We start from the raw sequence: 14,820 nt of genomic DNA, 5'->3' as shown, positions 1-14,820 counted from the left end.
TTGCATGCCTACCATTTCTGCTCAAGGAGCTCCCAGTATTAATCACCTCCCGAGTCACATTGGGTAATGCTGAGTGCTTTATCTTCTGCTCTTGTCACCAACATAGGGACACGGGAGGTCGCAGGTAGGCAAATGGCTTCCTCTTCCATCACAGCCTCCATGAAATCCTAACCATGCATGACCCCGGAGGAAGACTTCTGGCCCTTTCCTCTGGGCAGCCATTCTTTACTCTAGTGAGTTGCCGCCAAGGCCAAATTCATCAACGTCCATCCCACTGGAAAAAAAGACAACCTGGCTGAGGTTTTATTAACCCTTTGCGTGCCATCCATAGAGGTGAATGACAGCAAGCTGCACGACAGGAGTTTCTAAAAGCTGAAGCCAATCAGTCTTAGCCTCGCTTGGCTCTGGGAAATGCAAACTCTTGGGCCCCACCAGGACTGTCTGAATAATCAGGACCTTGGGTGGGAGCCGGAAGCCTGTTTGATTACGTGCTCCCTGGGCTCCCGGTGCCCCCCTTAAGTCTGAGAGCCACTCTGGGTGGGAAACAGGAGTGCCTGCAACACAGTGATGAACCAAACCCCATGCCTTTGGTAGGGCCACTTCACTTTGCGCCTAAAGATAGGCAAACAAATGTCGCAAGGCTCTAGGGCCATCTGGGATTCGGCTCGGCAATCCTGACCCACCCGCCCCGTTGGGTTCAGGTGTAGGCTCCGGGCTTTGCCCCGGCCCCTTGGTATTGCTAGCAGCTCAAACCACCCGACGGCATGGCTGTCAGCCCCGGTCCTGGCTTCTCCAGCTAACGCAAGCTCTTTGAGGGGAGGGAGCCCACTTGTACACCAGCGTCTAGCCAAAGGTCTGGCATTTAATAAGTGAGTGAATCAAGAATGAATAAATGTGCTTAGAAAACCCAGAGGCATCAGCCAAGTTGTATCTTGGAGCCCCTTCAGTGACCACACCCTCCCCTCGCCCATCCCCCAAAACCCTTATTTGCTTGTGTACCTTGGAAATCTCCATAAAGAATTGGCTCAGGCTTTCCTTTTTCAAATACGCATGAAAGATCTGTCCTCTGAAAGCTGTGTCTTAAAGCTCATTGTTTTCGTGTGTGATGCCCAATTTCTAAGTGGGAGGTGTAACAAAACCCTTTTCATTAAAATGTTCCTGCATTTCTCCTCATACAAAAGCAACAGCTCTTCTCCCTCACTCATTGTCCCTCAGGAGACGGATTGGGAAGCTCAGCCTCAGGTTCCCTTAGCGAGGTGGTGTTAGCTTTTCCATAAGCCATGCACAAAACAAATTACAAGCATGTGAAGATTGTATTGAAAATCCTGAAACCATCCTCATAGACCAAGCAATCGTGTCCAAGGAAAAGGCCTCAGGGTTGGGGATGTGCCCAAAAATGGCCTCACTGTAGACCCATAAGCTGTTCTCACTCTCTAGCACACTTTCAGAAACTTTGTCTATGAGGCTGTGTGGGGAGAATTCTTAGAAGGCTCCCGAGATCCCACTCTCCCTGGGTGTACACACACCTTCTCCCAGTCATTTGACCAAACATAAGTCTGAGTGCTTCTGTGCAGGGATTTTGCAGATATAATTAAGGTCCCAAATCAGTTGACCCTAAGAAAGGGAGAGGGAGATTACCTCCAGTGGGCCTGACCCTATCAGGTAATCCTTTAAAGCAAAAGGACTATTCTCAGCAAGAGAGATTTGAATCATGAAGGACGTCCTCCACCACTGCTTTTGAGGATGGAGAAGGCCACAAAATAAAGAATGCAGGTGGTCACCAGCTGAGAGGCAGCAAGGACATAGGACCTGAGTTCTATGGCTACAAGGAACTCAATTCTGCCAACAACCTGGATGAACACTGGAAGCAGACTCTTCCTCAGTCGAGCCTCCTGATAAGACCACAGCCTGTCTGGCACCTTGACCTCAGCCATGTGAAAGCCTGAGCGGAGAACCCAAACATGTTGCACCCAAATTTCTGACCTACAGACTGTGAGTTAATAAATGGGGATTGTTTTAAGCTGCTAATGTGTGGTGATGGTCAGACAGCAGCGAGAAACTAACACAGAGGCTAATAGATAATGCCCCCTCCCTTACCCTAAAAGGTAAGTCTGCCCTACCCTACCATAGAGATGGCTAATGTATACTCCATGCCCACCTCTCACCCCCACTGCCATTTTTAGCCTTGCCAGACAAGGCTCCAGCAGTATAAAAACTCCCTCATTATAACAGAGGGCAAACACACGTGTGAGGACAGGAAGAGGCCAGGCTGCTCTGGGGCAGGCAGTGTCACACGCACGTTACCTGCCCCGCACCTGAGTAAGGCTATCATGTGCTTTTTGCAAAGAATTATTTTTATGCCCCGTGTCATCTAGCACATTGCCCTCACCCTCACGGAAGAGTCCTGAAATGTCACAGATGGTGCCGACTGCCTTTTGTTTTCCATGACCCTCCAGCTGTCTGCTTTGTTTTATTGGCCCAAATAGATGTCCTGACTGCGCTACACCACAAAATCAAGACGGGCCCTATTCTTCAACTTTCATGAGTCGTTTATGGTCTCTCTGGCTGGCCTCTTTATAAACAACAAGGCTGAGTTTATAGGCTCAATGTTCGGCAGGAATACCCAAAACAAATTACAAGTCAAGAGATTTCCCTGCAGGGGCAATTAGAGGGAGAGGGAGGTGGTGTCTTTTTTTTTTTTTTTTTAACTTCCTGGTCTTGGCAATTAACATTTAATGTCATACATCACCATGAGTCACTGGGGGAGGCTCTCCCACAGTACTCATTAGCTTATTAAAATGAACACAACTGCTTTGGTTCATCTAGATTGTAAAGTGATGATAAAAATAACAATAACAATAAATTATATATCCATTTCATCCCTTCTTCTGTAATATTTCAGTGTGCCTTCCCCCGATCCTGTAGAAGAGGGATGAGGACTGGTAACCAAAAGGGAAACTTACCACCCCCACCTACGGAATGCCATTCTTGAAGCTCAGGATGGCTCCCACCTGATTTGCTCGGTACCTAAGGGAGCAGGAAAGGGGAAGCATTCCCCTTTGCGTGCCCCAGGCAAGCACTTGGACTCTGTTTTGTTTTTTGTTTTATTATTATTGAAGTATAGTTGACACACATGCTATATTATTTTCAAGGGTACAAAATAGTAATTCAACTTCTCTATACATTATGCCAAGTGTAGCCTCATCTGTGCCCATACAACACCATTACAGTACCATTGACTATATTCCCTATGCTGTGCCTTTCATCCCCGTGACTTATTCATTTCATACCTAAAGCCTGTACCACATGCTCCCCTCACCCTTCTTACCTCTGGCAACCATCAGTTTATTCTCTATATTTATGAGGTTGCTTCTGCTTTTTCTTGGTTTGCTTTGTTTTTTTTGATTCCTTATATAAATGAAATTGTATGGTATTTGTTTTTCTTAGACTTATTTCACTTAGCATAATTCCTTCAAGTTCCATCCAAGTCTCAGGTGGCAAGATCTCATTCTCCTTTATGACTGAGTAATATTCCATTGAATATATACATCTTCTTTATCCATCTATCAGTGGACACTTGGGTTAGTTCCATTGTCCTCTATTTTGAAGAGCAGTGTAGCCTACTAATTAGTTCCCAAATTTCGCTGCATCCTGGAACCCACCAGTAATCTTTAAACAATACTGACACCTGGCTCCCACCCAACTGTTGGAGGAAATAATCAAGAAGGCATGACCACCAGCTGACCCTTGAGCTGGAACTGGGCAATCAGACGCTCCATAGCCCTCCCCCATCCTTGGAATGGTACACTATGCCTACTGTTCCCACATGGGCGCTGTTCCAAGGACATAGCCTTGAGAGTTGAAGGTGTTGCTGAGACCATCTGGATGGTATATGTGACTAAACCCAGTGAAGACGTGTTTATAAACTTTTAAGATTCGGATGGTGGGTGTGGAGATCTGTGGATCCTGCGACTACTCAATACAAACCCACAGGTAAGTTTCCTCACTTATTAAACCTGCCACCTACCGATGTGGAGTGGCCACCTCTTTCTGCGGTGTCTCCCTGGCCCCCGCGTAAGGGGCTGGTACACCTGATACTCCCAAGTAGGTTTTGAACAAACACCAAGACACTGATCTCATTGTGAGTGTAACCCGGGAACAGAGAGTCTTCAAACATCCCAGGTGATTCCAGTGTGAAGCCAAAGGGACCCACTAGCCTGGCAATTAAATAACCCTCATGTCAACCACTTTCAGGTGGACAACTGAGAGAAAGTCACTTATACTTTCTATACCTCAGTTTCCTAACCTGTAAAATGGTATAAATTGGCACCTACTTCATAGATACTACTAAATGAAAGAATGCAAGCCAGTTGTTTACCACAGTGCCAAACACTACCAAGCAGGCAGTCTGTGTTAATTGTTGACCTTCTAATTATTGTCATCGTGATTTCTCTTGGCCTCTGGGATCGTGGAACCCAAGAATCTTATGCTGGCAGAGACTTGAGTCATCTATGTTTGGAAGTTACTTTTCAAAAATCCTTGGCAAACGATGATCCAGTTTCAACTCCTGAGCACATTTTCCACCCAGTGGAACCTACCCTGATATTTAAATCCCCATACAGATGATCTGAAGGCATGGTGTGGGGGATGGGCAAAGTAGGTAGCATACTAAAACTCCGATTAATTCAACAAGTGTTTCCCAAACATCCACTCCCGGCCAGGTACTATGCTGGGAATACCACGTGGGACGCATAAACTCCCAATCCACTTAGTACAAACTCCTCCCTCTTGGTCACCCCATGGCCAGTTAAAGCTGAGAAGCCCCGTTGATTCACTTGTAAATTGGTTCTTTGACTGGGGTTTTTCTGATGCTTGGAACCCTCAGAACCCATCTGTTGTCTGGGCCTCCTCTTCCCCATGCCCCACCTCCCACCCCTACCTTTTGATCCATTTCTTCTCGCTGCTTTCCCCTGCCCTGTACCTCTGTTTCCTTGGTCCTCAGATCAACTGTGCCATTCAGCTATCCCAACTCTTGTGCCTTTCCCAATATTCCTCGTCTGCCTCTCCACCATTAGGGTATTACCTATCTATACAACCTGTTAATCACAACCACGCAGCACATACCAGCCTCTTTTAAGATTTTTTTGGGGGAGGGGCACCTGAGTGGCTCAGTGGGTTAAGCCTCTGCCTTCGGCTCAGGTCATGATGGGATCGAGCCCCACATCGGGCTCTCTGCTCAGCGGGGATCCTGCTTCCTCCTCTCGCTCTTTCTGCCTGCCCCTCTGCTTACTTGTGATCTCTGTCTGTCAAATGAATAAATAAAAAATTTTTTTAAAAAATCTTTTTTTTTTTTTTTTTTTTTTTTGACAGAGATAGAGACAGTGAGAGAGGGAACACAAGCAGGGGGAGAGGGAGAGGGAGAAGCAGGCTTCCTGCTGAACAGGGAACCCGATGTGGGGCTTGATTCCAGGACCCTGGGATCATGACCAGAGCTAAAGGCAGATGCATACGCACTGAGCCACCAGGCACCCCCATACCTGCCTCTTTCAAACGACCTTCTGAATGTCTGTCTAGAAATTTACTCCCTTATAAATTAATAACCAACATTTGAGGGAGTTTGCTGTAATTCCACCACTCTGTTTTTCTGTTCCCCTTCCCAATAAAATGCCCCAAAGTAGTTGTCTATACTGTTATCTCCACTTTCTTCCTCTCCTCCTAAACCCCCACCACAATCAAGCTTCTGCCCCTACCACACCACTGAACCCCCACTCCTATGTGCTGCTACAGAATCCTCCAATACTGGAATTCAGTTCTGAAGCTAAGCATGTAGACTTAGTGCGGACCCCACAAGTTAGGAGCTCAGTCCTCTGCAAGACTGCTGCAAGTTCTGGCGTGCCCAGGCCCCCTTTCTGACCAACTGGCTACAAATTCAGGGGTTCCTATGGTACTCAGTATTGATGATTCACTAGGACTCACAGAACCCTGGAAAGCACTATGCTTAGGATTCCAGTTGTATTATAAAAGATCCAAATCAGAACAAGCCCAATGAAGAAACACATAGAGCCAAGACTGGGAAGGTCCTGAAGGCAAGGTGTGAGCCCCCTCCCGCAGAATCGGGGGCATATCACCCTCCCAGCTCATCACTGTGTTGACCAACCCGGAAATTCTGCTGAGCTCACTAGTAGGCATGGTTGATGGAATTAGTGGCCGCATGATTAAACTCAATCTCCAGCTGCTTTCCACTGCCCAAGGTCAGGAGATCAGGCTGGTACCCTTGACTCAAAGACCCAACCTCTCATCATATGGTTAGCATTGTTCCTGGCATGGCCAGCCCCCATTCCCAGTCATGTCATTAGCATATGTGATCCAGGAGCCCAGCATGAATAACAAAGACATCCCTGGCAGCTGGGCAATTCCAAAGGTTTAGTCTCCCTCCTAAGAACCCAGGACAAAGACAAGCCAAATTCTTTTTCATACAGCAACCCCCATGATGCGGATCCAAAGATCCACGTCCTTCTCAGCAACCTTGGACAGTGAAGCACGTCCTTTTCTTGCAAGTTTCCCCGCTGATCTCTCCAGCCGTCCTCCTAGCTCATTGGCCCTGCCTCCTCCTGGGCCTGATGCTCGTCCTCTCAGAGGCCTGATTCTCAGGGTACCCAGAACTCTTCTCTCTCTGTATACTTTCTCTCACCAAGTCCCAGCCTTTAACTGACAAAGGCACACTGATGTCCCCAGATCCTTTGTGACCTTCTTATGTACCTAAGAGTCCTGGGACTCTCAGAGAGCGGCGATTCGCTCCTTCCACGGCTCAGATTCTTCACTGAGGGCTCTCTCTCTCTCAGAACACGGGGAGTGGGGCTACTTCGCACCAGCCCTGTGGCTGGCAGGCTCTTCCAAGCCCAGCATCTTTCATCCACACACCTGGCAACACTCCTGGAGTTCAGCCTACACTGCTCTCCTGCCGTGACTTTCCCGCAGCTTCACATCTTACTTAGAACCCCAAATCCTTCCAGGTGACCTGGCCCGCTGCCCCTCCCTCCATCCTCATCATCTGCCGCTCTGCCCTGGGCTCTCCCTGCTCCAGCCGCATCTCCAGCTCCTCTCTCATGGACTCTGGGCTCCCGTTCCTTCTGCCTGGAGCACTCCTGCCCAGACCCCGGCATGTCTCCCTCCCTCCCACCCCTCCATTCTCTATAATGCCGTATCCCACAGCCGCTGAGTTTCCTTCCTAAAGAGCAGACCCCATCCATGGCACACCCAGTCCTCTGGCCCTTCTCACTTCTTATTCTACATTTATTCACCTTGGTTGATAATGTCTTTACTTTGGAGGGGAAGGAGAAGGGCGTGGCGCCGGCAGGGGGCCGCGTGTATTAGTCAGCTCAAGATGCCATAACAAAACCTTACAGACTGGGGGAGCTTAAACAACAGATACTTATTTTCTCCCAGATCGGGAGGCTGGAGGTCGGAGATCAGGGTGCTAGCAGGATCGGGCTCTGGGGAGAGCTCTGCTTGCCTTGCAGATGGCTACCTGCTTGCTGGTCATACAAGCAGTCCTTGTTTTCATGGACTAGCTAAAAGAAATGCAGTGAGAAGAGCTGCTTTTACAGAAACAAAACAAAACTAAGACCAACAAAACCCCACGTCATTGTCCTCACGGGGGTCTTCCGCTAGAGCGAAGAAGGGGCACATGAACTTTCGAAAAACAGGAGACTCTTCAGTTCATGTCATTTTATGCTTATGAACGTTTTCATAGGAATCCTCCAGTTTTAGATAACGGGGGAAACCCATGTCTAGGCACCCACAGCCCAGGCAGACTGACACCCCACAATTAACCGTCACTGAGAAGAAAGCGTAATGAGCCGTCAAGTGTCCTTTCTCGCTTTAGCCCCTTCTTCTTCCCCACATCAGAGTTTGGGCAACTTCCTTATAAGCTCCAAGAATCATGGATTGAGAAGCAAGCAAGGGTGGGTGTCTGATGGTTCATAGAGCCTTCCGCTGCCTGTTTCCAGATTTCTTATTATAAGATGCAACAATCTATTCTTATCTTACGGATGTTCCTATTTTTCTTTTAATTTTTCTATTCTGGGCAGCCAAACTAAATTCCTTATAGACACGGGTTTAGACTTTATGGTCCCTAATAATAGCCTAATGTCCTCCTACTTGAGTACTCTGTGACGTGTTCTTCATGCAACAGGCTGCATTTTATGCCAGCCCCATATTTTTACCCTAAATGTTCAAAGCAGTAACCAGACACATAGCAGCTGCCAACCCACTAGACAGGTTGTACTCATCGCAGCTGTACCTCTTTTTGCCTCTTCCCAAATATTTGTACAACCACAGGGCACTATCAGCCACAGACAAAACTGAGAGGCCACCCAGAACCCAGAAGAGAGAGAGAGAAAATTCAAAAGGACTTGTTTCAAAACAATACAAGAGCAAACAAAGATGTTTGACTTCCATTTCTGTGACATATCCAAATTGTTTTGGAATTTATCAAAAGCACTGGAAGATGTAAACAGTGGGAGAGGGAAAGCTATGGATTTGCCCAGCTGTCCAGAGTCTCCTATAGACAGGCTATGCTATTTTAAATGCCTGTGCATGGCTATAATTGGGGATTTCTTCCCCTCTGGCCAGGGGGCTGAATCAGAACCAAAATTACGCTTTGACCTTGACTCTAAGGTGTAGTACATTTCTGGTTCAGTGCCTTGGTCCCTGAGCTTATCCAGATTGTGCACTGTTGAGCTGGGAGCCTTAAAATCTTAAAATCTCTCAGAGTCCCTACCACTGAGCCTCATTTATAACCCGAGCTCAGAAAATAGGGATTGGTGAATTGCCACATATTACAAAACAGTGAGTGGGCTTCTGAAAGCTGGACTCGTTCTTTAATGGAGGTACTATTTTGTTGAATAATATGAATTTAGCTTATAGATCATGAAAAGGGAGTCTATAACATGCAGAAAGAACATTCCAGAAACAAAAAGTGTATAGTAACGGAGAAGGAATGTCACAGATAATTTTAAATGTTAGTAAGTAAGAAAAAACAGGCATCTTGCTGTTGCTGGTCGAGCTGTTCTGACGTCATGGCAACTTCCTTGCAGCATCAGTCTCTTTCTGGTGGCCGGGGAGATAGCCGGCTTCAGCAGGATCCTGCACAGACACTGGGGAGCTCAGTGGTTAGGACAGTGATTGAGGGGCCTGACCATGCTGTTAGAGAAACCGTCAGACATTCTGCATGCTGGGAATGAAAAGGTAATGTAAACTGTGCCACAAGCCACATATGGAAGCAATTTGTACGTGATTCCCTAGAGAGCTGAGCTCCTCCGCTGGCCTGCAGAGTCCTCCCTGCCTGTTGGTTCCACACCTCTCTACGTATCTGCCAATTCTTCTCTTTTGCTGCAGACAGACTTTCTCCAAAGTGTAAAAGGTAAACCCACCACACCTGCCCACCTCCTGTTGTATATTGAATTGTGTTCCCCCAAAATTCACATGTTGAAGTCCTAACCCCAGCACCTTGGAATGTGACTATATTTGGAGATAGGGCCTTTGAAGAGCCAATGAAGTTAAAATGAGGTCCTCGAGTAGAGCCTCATCCAATGGGACCTGTGTCCTCATAAGCGAAGGAGGAGACACCAGGAATACACACAGAGAGGGAAGACCTTGGGAGGACCCAGGGAGAAGATGGCCATCGACAAGCCAAGGAGAGAGGCCTCAAGGAGAAGTCAAACCTGCTGACATCTTGACCTTGGACGTTCAGCCTCCAGGACTGTGAGAAGTCAGTGTCTGTTTTTTAAGCCTCCCCATTTCGCCCGGTCTGTGGTGCTTATTTCCATCAGTCCTAGCAGACGAATATGGCTGCCAGCAGCCCCCCACCTTGCTTCTCACAGCTGCCAAACCTGCAGAGGGGGGCCCTCTCAGTTCCAGTTCCTACAACATCCTGAGAGGCTTGGCCTGGTTTATAGTCAGGTCGACTCTCAGACCAGCCAGGAGCCAGGACCATGAACTGCACAGCAAGAGTGCTGGCTCTTTCTACCACAGTCCCCCTCCAATCACTTCCTGCTGGTCCATCAGAGAAGCAGAACCCCTAAGATAGGCACACACACATACGTGCACATGCACACTCGTTATAGGGACTCGACTGTAGACAATTGTCAGTGCTGGGTGAAGGGTCTCTGCAAAGCTGTTTCTCTGACTCTGCTGCTGGAAATTACAGTTTGCAGGTCAGAGAGCCTGGAAGGGAGGGTGGATGGAGAGTGCTGTGGACTGAATATGCATATGTTGGAAGCTAACCCCAGTGTGATGGCATTTGGAGGCAAAGCCTTCAGGAGGTAACCACATCACAAGGGTGGCGCCCTCGTGAACATGATTAGTGCCCTTGTAAGAAGAGACACAAGAAAGACGTGAGGACATAGCAAGAAGGCGGCTGTCTACAAGCCAGACAGAGGCTCTCGCCACAACCCAACAATGCCGGTACCCTGATCTTGGACCCCCAGCCTCCAGAGCTGTGACAAATAAATGTCTACAACTTAAGGTCCCTGGTCTATGGCATTCTGTTATGGTAGCCTGAATTCAGACAGAGGAGGACACTGAGGACAAGCCAGAACTCACAGGACAGACTGAAGCCCAACCTCCATGATGATGGGGCATCCCGCAGGACTCCAAAGCTAGGCCCCTTGGTCACGGAGCTGCACACCTGCCTGTCCCGGTTACTGGAGAAGCCGAGGGAGGATCCTGGTGATGTAGCTACTCGTCCCACCAATATGAGCCAGCAGATAAATGATAACGTGGAGAGGTTGCCGTAGCCCTGACTGTCAAGGGTAGAGACAATATGGATGCCCTCCACTCTTGTGTGAAATGTCACTTTGGCCCACCCTAACTGGAAATACACAAGAAAGGATGTTCTTGGACATGTAGTGCAGCCTGGTCAACTTAACACATGACAAAGCCACCACACTTGCTAAGAGCAGCCACTCTCTGCAGGACCATGTGGGTCTCCAGCAGAGCCCACCTGGCTGCCCTTCCTTCCCACATCCCTCTCCCGCTGCCTTCTCCCTTGCTTCCTTTCCCTTTGCCCCATTATCTATGAAGGCCATGGTGCCAGATGGTGGGAGTGTTCCAGAAAGTGTTAGAACCAAGGAGGGCCCAAAAGAATGCTGCCAACCCCCAATCGAGCTATGGGGACCTATGCTCTTCAGTGAGATAGAAACCCAGGGTGCAGACCCCAGCCCAGGGCTCCTGTACCCCCCTACTCTAGTCTAAAACAGGCTTGAACTCATTTTTGTTTCCAACCTTTGGAACCCAAAAAATGAGAGTTAGGCAGATCATAATAATTTTGTTTTCTAATATTTGGAAACACCTACTCAGTATTGAACAATATTCTAGAAATGGAGGTGGTTTCTTTCCTTCTTCCTGAAAGGGGACAAGTCTCTTAATGTCATCAGAAACACCTTAACAGATTCAAAGATTCAAAGTACTGTATTATTCAAAGATTCAAAGTACTGTATTATCCTCAAGAAGAGTCCTAATCTAGATCATGTACACATTTTTCCATGGATACAAATCTCAGTTGTTCACCCCTTCTCATTATTCATAATCAAAAGATAGAAGATATGAATTTTCAGAAGAAGGGAGGGCCCTCAAGTAGAAAAACCTGTTTTCCATGGTGACAGTTCAGAACAGGGAACTGAAGAAAGTACTTGAATTTGAAATCCATACCATCAGTGAGAGTATGGATGAGTGGGTGTGAAGTCACCTCCGCAGTGACTTCAGATGTTAGGAAGGATGAGTCACTAGTCATTTCATAAGCGCCATTCCTAGCCAGGCAGGTGGCTTTATATTCAGACCTACCAGGAAAAGGCAAGGGAGTCTAATTTACTGACCCTGACCAGGGGAAGCAGAGCTTTCTTTTCCCAAGTCACTCAAAGTTTTCTGAAGCATGACTTAAGAATTACTTATTCAACAGGTAGATTTTCCTCTCCTGGGGTCAATTACATCCTCACTAGAACAATGATTCACAGCCTTGACCATAGGTTAGCGTAACCTGGAGAGCTTCTCCAACAATACTGATGGCAGAGCTCCCCCTCTCCTGACATTCTGCTTCCAGCCACTGGAACTGGGGCCCAGGTGATGGAAGGTTTTCGAAGCTCCCCAGATAAGTCTAACGTGCATCCGGAGTTGAGAACCACACACTGAGTCTCTCTCCCCATTAAACAGTTTCCACAGGTCGTTTGGCAGGAGACAGGTCTCCCCTGCCCATCCTTCCAGTTATTGAGGGCTTGCTATGGGGAAGACTGAGGACTTGCATTCAGTTGTTTGCCTTAACCTGCCAGCAACCCTGTGGGGTAGATGCTATTTGATCTCTGTGTTGTAAATGAGACAATTAAAGTATACACAGGTTAAATAGTTGCCCACGTGGTGCAGAGTTAAAATGCATAGAGCTGGATTCAGAGTCCAAGCTGGTCACCCAAACCCATGCTGCTACCCACAGCTGTAGTACCCTCTCCAATCACTGGGTAGCCCTCTAGCTACTAAAATCATGTCCAGTTATCCAGTCTCATCCCCATCACACAAGAGGCAGAAGCAAAGACAGAAGATAAACGTACCTCCACAGCTAGACTTGGGAAGTCCTAGAGAAAGTTCTAGAGTCTTAGTGCTACTGCAGACCTTCAAGGAGACCCATTTCTACCACTGAGGAAACACAACTCCAGAAAGATCACATGATTTCCAAAGTTGATAGGGAGGTCAACTTTGGAAACATAAATCCTGAAAGATCACACTATTTCCAAAGTTGATAGGCAGGTCGACTTTGGAACCCCATCTCCCAGTTCTAAGTCAGGTGACTTTTCCCTGCATGAGTCAATTTCCTGTTGATCATCTAGTTGAGAGGAAACAAGCGGATGGGTCGGGTGAACTCACAGTTGGTTAATGGGAGCATTGAGAGGTGGGAGCATAGAGCAGGAGGAGCTTGCTTGGGACTGGCAAGATTGGGGAAATCGTCTTGGAGGAAGAATCTTCTGGTGGGAGCCTCAGGCTTTCAATGTGCTGAGCTGAAAGAAAGAGCACTCCATGGGGAGGGAAGCATGTCAGCCATGGCAGAAAGAGGGGAGATATGTTCTGGGAATGGAGGGTGGTCTGTATCTTCTTGAGAAGAAACCAGAAAAAGGAATAAGGAAGACAAGCCAGGGTACCATCCAAGGGGGCTGTCCTCTAATTCAAGGGCAGTAGGACCATAGCCACTGTGTTCAGGGGATGAATAACAGCTTCAGAAGTTGCAGAGCAGAAGTGGGATTCGAACCCACGCCTCCATGCGGAGACCAGAACCCTCTGTCGGAGGAAGCGGAGCTTGAGTCTGGCGCCTTAGACCACTCGGCCATCCTGACGCCTGGGTGGCTCAGTGGGTTAAGCCGCTGCCTTCGGCTCAGGTCATGATCTCAGGGTCCTGGGATCGAGTCCCGCTTCGGGCTCTCTGCTCAGCAGGGAGCCTGCTTCCTCCTCTCTCTCTCTGCCTGCCTCTCTGCCTACTTGTGATCTCTCTCTGTCAAATAAATAAATAAAATCTTTAAAAAAAAAAAAAAAAGAAGTTGCAGAGCACAGACCAAGGTGCACAACGAGGTAGTGGGGAAGGGGAGGGAGTGTGGAAGTGGGAGCAAAAAGCCACAATGGGCAAGTGACTGAGAATGCAGGGAAAGGGACAGATGGGAGGGACTGGCACGACCCCCATGGGCTGCTGGAATTTCCTTGCGGGGGTCTCACCCCATAAAAGAGAAACTAGAGAAAGAAGAAAACATGGGATGATAGGAGGCTTCTTCTGGTCACCTCAGTAAAGGTCTACTTTCCAAGGTGAGAGCTCAGTGGGAGTGGAAAGTTCTGGGAGCACGAGAGGCAGGACAGGTTCAGAGGCTGTGGGGTAGGAGGGCAAGGGCAGGGTTGGGGTTGAGGGGCAGGGAAAGACCACCAGAGAGGAAAACGGGGAGCTGGGGGCAGAAGCCAAAGGAAAGCCTCCGTTTTCTGCCCCTTGTCCTGCTTGGGTAGGTAACGAAATAGTCTCCGTGGGGACAGTAAGTGACAATGAACAGAGTTCTGGAGGAATGTCATGGACACAGGCATGTAGACTCTAACCCACTGGAAGGCAGCGCATTCCCCACCCTCAGCTGGGCTCGAGGAAGGAGGCAGAACTCCATTCAGGTGGTTGGAGGGCAGATACTTAAAGGAAGGTATGGGCTGAGCTAAAGAAACCATTTTCCAGGGACACCACGGGTGGCCTGAGGAGAGGTTCCAGAGAGGATGGCAGTGTCCTCAGGTGGGTGCTGCACAAGGTGGGCCTGGGAGAAGCCTGCTGACTTTTCTCTTCTGCCCCCGCAGGGCCCCTGCATGCTTCCCAGTGGTGAAATACAAGGGATGTGGCCCCCAAGGCCTCCCGGGGGGGTGCAGTCCTTGGGGATGGGCCCAGAGCAAGCAGAAAGGGACAGAGAACGGGCGTGGGAACAGGGCAAATGAAGAAGAGCTAGCCTGCCCAGCAAAGTGAAGACCTTGGCTGTGAGCATGGTGGAGCCCTCCGCTGCGTTGACAGGAGCCTGGCCCAGCTTGGAGGGGAGGACACAGCGACCAAGTCTGCCGGCCTTGCTGCTGCCACCCTGGGCTCCTCCCTGGCAAAGGACGAGCCACGTTTGGGGAATCTCAGGTGGGTGCTGAGTCATGTAAAACCTACAAGATGAGTGCACACCTTTCAGCTTTCATGCTATGGCAGACCTTGCCCTGTTGGGCCGGTGATTCCCAGACACTAAAAAGGGTTCTGCAGTCTGTCCAAGTATTTTCATCCTTTCT

General features: G+C 48.5%; 1 non-coding gene across 1 annotated transcript; it reads right to left on the bottom strand.

Annotated features, from left to right (window-relative positions):
* Positions 1-13,266: 13,266 nt before the first annotated feature.
* On the bottom strand, positions 13,267-13,376 carry TRNAL-CAA. Its single transcript has 2 exons — positions 13,339-13,376; positions 13,267-13,316 (listed from the first exon to the last, which is right to left on the bottom strand). It is a non-coding gene; the product is annotated as a tRNA-Leu (tRNA).
* Between the last annotated feature and the right edge of the window lie 1,444 nt (positions 13,377-14,820).

This window comes from Neovison vison, chromosome 1, assembly GCF_020171115.1.
Source record: "Neovison vison isolate M4711 chromosome 1, ASM_NN_V1, whole genome shotgun sequence".
NCBI classification, from domain to species: domain Eukaryota; kingdom Metazoa; phylum Chordata; class Mammalia; order Carnivora; family Mustelidae; genus Neogale; species Neogale vison.
This window is presented reverse-complemented; position numbering and strand designations above follow the sequence as displayed.